This window comes from Arachis ipaensis, chromosome B01 (genome assembly GCF_000816755.2).
Source record: "Arachis ipaensis cultivar K30076 chromosome B01, Araip1.1, whole genome shotgun sequence".
In the NCBI taxonomy this organism is placed as follows: Eukaryota; Viridiplantae; Streptophyta; class Magnoliopsida; order Fabales; family Fabaceae; genus Arachis; species Arachis ipaensis.
In genome coordinates, this window is record NC_029785.2 from 120494268 (window position 1) to 120501955 (window position 7688).

The following is a 7688-nucleotide window of genomic DNA, read 5'->3' on the forward strand; positions in this document are numbered from 1 at the left end:
GGATAATTTACTTATTTAAACTATTTAAATTCCAAAACTATCAAATTATCCTAAAAGCAAATTCTCTACAATTTTATTCTCTCACTTTTAACATAAATTGTGGCATTATCCTAAATTTTATTGGTTTAAAAAAAACTAACCTAATTCATGGTGAGGTATCAAGATTTATAGGAAGAAAAAATTGCAACATAAAACCTTACAAAATACTACGATGTCCTTTTTTGATATAAAAATTCTGCTACGACACAAAATAGCACTTATTATATCAAAATAAAAGTGAGTAATCTCCTAACATTAGATGTAATCTCACACCATTAAAAATACTATTAATGACCAATTAATAGTTACAAAACACCAAAATTACTGGCCCGCTAGCATTCCTCTTTTTAAAAACAATCTAATCTAACTACAGCGCCACGCTCCCTCAATCCCTTTCCATAATTATACACTCCTCACGTTCAGCCCTACCTCTCCTAGCCTTTCAGCCGTCGTCACAACGTTGTCTGTCGCAATTATCGCTGTGCTTTTCATTCGCATCTCTCGCAATCGTCGCAGCACCTTCCATTCGTAGCTCTCGTAGTCATCACAACACCTCTTGTTCGCAACGCCTTCCATCCAGCCGACCAGCCATCCAGCCCCACCGTTGTTGTCCGCGGAGTGTCCTATATTTGGTTAGTGATTGAGATTATTATTTTTTAATTAGATTTGATTCTGTTTATTATAATTTTTTATTATTGTTTTTTAATCGACATGGTAACCCAATTGATTCAATGTTCTGGTTCAAATTCATATTCGACGGTGACCTTGATTATATGTTGTGGGCCTTAATTTCTCAATTGATCATTAAAAAAATGTGAACTCATTAACACGGCCTACTTGATTTCTAAAATTTGCTACTGGTTTTGAATTCTCGATTTTATGGATTACGTGTGCTTTATGTATTATTGGGTTGTATTTGCTCTATGTATTATTGTGCTTTGAAGAAAGTCTAACAGAGTTAGTGATAAAAAATAACTTATCTGCCTATCATTCCACTTGCATCTATAAAATTATTTTTATATGAAGTGATATTGCTAAATAACTTGAAAACTTGATATTCAGTTTTTAACACGCCAAAATGAATAATGATTATACTTTATGCCCTATATGGTGGCATCTTGATAAAGTAAAGAGAAAACACTTCAAAAAACCTAATCCAATATATATAAAGGAGCTTAAATTTGAATAACCAACCCTTTAGTCTTTAATGTTAGGAATAAATTAACAAAATGATATTAAGTAATGGATGTTTTCTACTCATCAACTTGGTGCTTTGTTGCAAATCTGATGTATGTGTTGTGATTAACTTGAAACATTTTTTTTAATGTTGTTTGAATCTATTGCCATTGATGGTGTTGTTGTTGGAAAGAAGGTGATGTTGTTGCTTCTTGATAGGAATTTAAGATACCTAGGATAGGTCGTTTCGCAAAAACATCAAAATTAGAAGCAGTTTGTCAGCAACCTCAAACTGGAGCGTTTGCGGCTTCATTCTCCCACTACGCTTTTGTGAAGAAGCCGTTTCTAGCTTAAGGTCGTCATAAAGCTCTTGGAGGACATGCCCTGGAGTCCTTCTGCCACTAATTGTGTAGAAGACCTTTTGAATTAGGTTTTGTAACTCAATAGGATCGGGCGCACCCTCTCCTTCAGTAAGAATTAGTTGGTCCACTTCCCCCTGTGGTTGTTGACCATCTCCAGGGGCCGAGGAAGTTTTCCCCCGATTTAACCACTTTCCTATCCAGGAGCCACTCCACTCGGATGAGGTTGAGTGTTCGGGAGCATCCACTCAGCGCCTTACCGAAGAAGGCCCGACGTCCTCTCGGGGATCAGAGCTTCTTTTTCTCGAAGGTTCATAAAATAGCAATAGCTAATTTTTAATCATAGAGGCCATTGAAAAGAGTGTCGAGTCATCAGTCCCACAACCTAGTCTTTCAAAGAGAATAGGGGATTTTCCCACCACTAGAATGAGGGCAGGCCTCTCGGATGAAGTAAGAGCGCATTCCATGTCCAATTCTATTCCTGAAAACAGCCAAGCAAGGGATTCGTTCACAAGAGAAGATCCAATTCTTTCACACGGAAGGACTCTCTCTTATTGGCTTAGTCTTTTGAGTTACCTTATCCAGCAAATAGGGGCTATTGTCTAGCTCGAGCCATACAATGTGAAATCGCATTAACGATTCCAAGCTTTCATTTCGCACAACAGACCCTTGATGGGACGACCCTTCTCCAGGAGAAGGAGGAATTACATTATCCCCGGTCTCGGAGGACGAGCCCGGCTATGTGGAATAGGTAGGCGTTGGCTGGTTCACGTAATATATGTTATTAGTCAATTGGAATATTGAATTTCTAGAATTCGATTATTTAATCTATTTAGAATTCTATCTAATTTTAAAATTTTTCATTATTCTATCTAATATTAATATAACCTATTCTATGCCAGACGGGAACCTTTCTTAGCACTTAGATAGATGGTAGTGAAGAGCAGATGAACTAGACCAAATAGCTCGATGAAAAGGATAAAGCCAAAACTCTTGCTCTTATCCATAAGTGGCCGTAATCTTGTGACTCTCTAGTTCCCCCGCCCAATGGTGATGGTGTCCCTGCAGCTACATCTTTACGCCCATTCCATCCACCCCATAGCGAACTAAGGCCTGCTCTACAGACCTGCACAAATAGTGCATAGAACTCGGAGCCAGGCGATGAAGACTTGGACCCAGAGGAAAACGAGGTAGATTCTTTTAACCAACATATTGACAACCTCTTTGCTACATCTGAAGCTCAAAGGCGCCAAGGATGCAAGACTCCAAAATTTTGGAATGTTAATATCATCGGTAACAAATTTTGAATTTTTTATATTCAAAATGATTTAGACTCTATTTTTTTATTTTCTTGTATCTTGGCCACAATGGTTACATATATAAGGTTCTATTCTTTATAGATTCCGATGACACAATCAATCATGCTCGTTTAATTGTGAGGGAGGCTATGAAGCAGCCTAAAAGTAGAAAGATCATACTCAAGTTTAACAATAAACTGCAACCAATTGGAGATGAAGGTGGTCTATTGAGCGGCGTTCTTGGTTTGCTAGGTGCTGACGATGGTAAATTTTCTTTCTGTGAGAGAAGTTGGAGAAATATTAGCACCAAAGGTAAGGTTTATAATGATTATGTAAAGGTAAAATTTTATAGTGTTGTTGAATTAAATCTGCTTTATTTAACAATTACTAACAATTTGAACTTATCGTTGAAGGAAATTTTTCACTTTGATGAAGATAGTAAAAGAAGTATCAAGTGTACAATTTTGAAAATTATAGAAAAGTTCTGAAAGGATATAAGAAGCAGGTTGTATCATGAGTAAGGTTCCGAAAATCGAACCGATCATCAAACTGCTCTAACTACTGGTTTACTGGTTGATTGATCTAATTGGTTAACCGTTTCAACCGGAATAATTATTTTATAATAAAATATAAACAAACTACTAAAATATAACTATACTCTAATATAAACCTTAAAATGCCATCCAAATTAAAAGTACTACATCAACCACAATGTTACAATTTTATCTAAATACAAACTCAAAATTCAAAACAAAAGGCACAACCAAACATGAAAGGCCAACATCAAAGTTTGTTGTCAATCATTTACATCCACAAAAGGATTAAAACCCAAATTATTCTCTGCATATGTATTATTATCCCTAGATGCTTTTTAATTGATGCTATCATTTATACCTAAAAATTACCAGCAACCTAATAACAAGAAACAAAGACAATCTCAATTTCAAGAATCACAACAATAACAATTTAGCAAATGATCAAATTAACAATTTAGCAAGAACACAATAACCCAACAATCTCAAGGACAAAAATTCGATACACAATAACAACGATTTATAAAATTAATAATTACAGGAACCCAACAATCTCAAAAACAAGAATAGGTATACAAGAACAACAATTTACTGAATTTATCAAATTATCAAGAACAATACCTGAATAAAAAATTCAACAACCCAATAACAAAAAACAAGAATAATCTCAATCTCAATTTAGCAAATTAAAACACAGTAACCCAACAATTTAACAAATTAAAACACAACAACCCAATAATTTAGCAAAATAACAACTTAACAATATCAAGAATAGACAATCACAGTACAAACAAAAAGAATTAAGGACAACAGAACAACAACAACATAATAGAATCAACAAGAACATGATCAACAATCCTAAACCACATTAATAACAACAATAATTGAAGAAAAATCACAGTAATAACAACTTAACAATCCTAAACCAATTAAAACAATAATCACCGTAAAAATACCTTCTAGGGCACAGAGGTGAGGGAGTACGACTGAGGGATGGATGCAGCAGAACTGGAAAAGAGATGGCCTGGAGCTCCATGGAATTGGAGCCAAGAAACGAGGAGAACAACAAAATTGGAGCAGAGGAGGCTTAGACGAAGGAACAACAACCGTGCAATGGAGGAAGGACGCAAGACGAGCTCAGACAAGCGACACAAGATGAGCGTAGTGGGGATGACAACTTCAAGTAGATGCAACGATGGTGGTGGCACGACGGTGGTTGGGGCGGAGCAAAACTGCAGAAGAGAAAATTTTGCTTTGTTGAGGAAGTGAGGGTGGAAGGAGAGGTTGAGAATTGTGATTAGGAAAAAATAAGGGGTTCAAAGGTTTCTTATAAAATATTGAGTAATGCCTACCGGGAATTGATAAAAAGCATTGGATAAAATTGGGTGGAATACGGTGATGGTATAAACTATATTGTTACAATCAAAACTACAAGAGAGAAAAGTTAGTAGAGGAGAGTTATGGAACTTAGTGCACAAACAAAGTAATGACTCCTATATATCCATGAAGAAGCTAAGGCCATTGTGTGTAATTACTATGTTGAGATTCTTTATGTTGTTTTCCGTTGGTTTTAATTAGAAAATTGTGTTGAAAGTCTATTCAATTATGCTCTAGCTCGTAATTGCTTATGTTTTCTTATTTATGTTTGTAGGAAAGAATTGTGGATATTGAACAACATGATGAGTCTTCTAGAGTGCTGTCTCAAAATGATTTGCTTGTTCAAACTCTCGGAATAGAGCACTGGGTAGTGTGCATGGCATGGGTTATGGACCGACTCCTAGTTAACTATTCGATCCAAATTCGTATCAGTTGGGAGATGAAGTTCAAATAGAGGAGACCCAAAGGATGCTGCTTGAATTACAGATAGAGGTGGCGACTGAGAAATTGAAATGAAAGGCGGTGGAAGATGTAGTAGCAGAGAAGATAAAGAAGCATGCAATGGAGAGTGCTTTGAGATATCTAATTTAACGGCATGTTGGAGAGCTACCACCAGACATCACTGCAGGATGAATTTCTTGGAGGGACAAAGCAAAAAATAGATATTAGAATTGGATGTTATTTTATTTGAAGTATACATTTTTTTAAAGTTGCCTATGTAACTCTTAACAAGAGATCTACTTTATTGATATTTTTATAATATATTAATTTGTTCGCAGTTATATTTTCATTAGTTTTCGCCATCAATTTAGATTTTTAGATGAAAAATAATAAGATTTGTAATATTAAAAAAAATCCAAAAAGCACCAAAAATATACCTAGAATATTAAAAAAAACTTTAATTATCCTGTTGGTCCTACAGTTTCACCGAATTTTTAATTAGGCCCTTATACTTTTTTTCTTTTCAATTGAGTCCCTACGCCATATTAAATTTTGTAACTAAGTCATTACCGTGACAAAAACGTTGAAATTAACGGAATATTCTGTTAGACTATACAGAATATCCAGTGAAGTGTTAGGCATATTCGCTTTGTTTAACAGAATATTCCGTTAATTCTAGCGTTTTAGTCATGACAGAAACTTAACTACAAAATATGATATGGTATAAGGACTTAATCGAAAAGAAAAAAAAGTATAGAGACCTAATTGAAAATCCATTGAAACTATAGGGACCGACAGAGTAATTAAAAAAAAAAAGCAACCATTTGGGCTGCAAATACAACATCTTTGTGGCATTTTAAACTGTATTTTCGGCGATTTGTGCGGTTTTGATAGCGGCGGTAACTGACTGCCGCAAATAAAATTGAAAAAAATTAATCGACTCAGATTGTGGTTGTTTGTGTCCGTTGGAAAACACCAGGCTAATCCTGTCTTGGCATATTGCAGCAGTTTTAAACTGCTACCAAATTATTTGACACAATATATTGGATTAATGGCAGTTATATGAACAATTATTAAAAATTATCACAAAACTAATCTCCACGCGACAAACCATGTTGGTTCACAAACTGCTGGAATGCGGTTATGCGACTGTTTAGAACCACCGTTATTGTCAAAATAAATCCCGGCACGTTTACTGTAATGCGGTAGAGATTGGCAATGTCTGTCAATGGCTATTGGCAAAGATTCGATGGCAGTTCAACCTTGGTTCAACCCAGCAGTAGTGGTGGTCTAGCAGTGATTACTAGTGATAATGAATTGTATTAATTGTTAAATAAATTAATTTGGATTTTATATAATTAATTTCAAACATAATAATTTATTTTAATTCAATTTATTTAAAAATCAATTTTAAAATATTTTATTCCAAACATATTATAAGAGATTTTATAGTAAGAAGAATCTCGATCAATCTATTTTCACTCAAGTTTATAAATATTTTTCTTCTAGTAATTAATTTTGCCACTTAAAATCATCATCGGTAAATGACAAACCCTTTAATATCATATATCTATAGACCTAAAATTAGATCTTGCAAAAAAAATTAACAATTTTACAAGATGTATCTGCTTGTACATCGTATTAATAAAAATCATCCATTCTCAAAATTACATATATGGAACACAAAACAAAACATAAAAGTAAATAAATAAATAAAATAGAAAAAGAGGTCAAAGCTACACAGTCGTTGATTATTAATTACCTAAAAACGAAGGCTTTGCCATAAAAGTTGGGTGTTTTTCACCAGCTACTATTACCAAAACATTAGGCTCAAGCTCATCTCGTATGCTCGATTCATCTTTAGAGTTGTCGTTTGTGTGACACTCGCAAAACGATTGTCGTTTGCGACATGGACAACAAACAAGGAAGAACAAGGACATCCCAATTACTCCAAAAATGAGTGCAAGGCCACCAAATAGGAATTGCACCGGCAAGTTACACTTCCATGCAAACAACCCATTATTATTAATGCCACTTGACGATGATGAACTCATCATGTATACTACTATTACTTTAATTATGGTTTCTTGCTAATATATAATTGTGTAATGGGGTTGTTTCCATTTTTATAGTGGTTATTTTATGTATGGAGATTTAGTTAGTAGTAGTATGTAGTATTCAAGAAGCTATTTGGGAGATTCTCTTTGTGTTATGTATTCTTTAAGGGGTGTTTTGTGAATAAATCAAATTTCAAAGATAGATCTATGCATGTGTGCAAAGAATAAATATGGGTATTTTTCTTCAATTTTACAAGTTGGGGGATGTGATGTTTGGCCTTAATGCATATCCAAGAGGCATCGAATCCCAATATTTTCTTTTAATTTTAGATCCCATTTTTTCTAAAATTATCCTATACAATATTATTGAGTAATTACTTGTATATTTTTTTATGTAAATTTAATAAC

At 34.4% G+C, this 7688-nt stretch overlaps 1 long non-coding RNA gene across 2 annotated transcripts; it reads left to right on the top strand.

Annotated features, from left to right (window-relative positions):
• Positions 411–5560, top strand: LOC107635006. 2 transcript variants are annotated; one of them, XR_002363458.1, is made up of 5 exons: positions 411–671; positions 1435–2325; positions 2477–2867; positions 2975–3184; positions 5057–5560. It is a non-coding gene; the product is annotated as an uncharacterized LOC107635006 (long non-coding RNA). The 2 variants fall into 2 exon arrangements; XR_001619086.2 differs by lacking the exon at positions 1435–2325.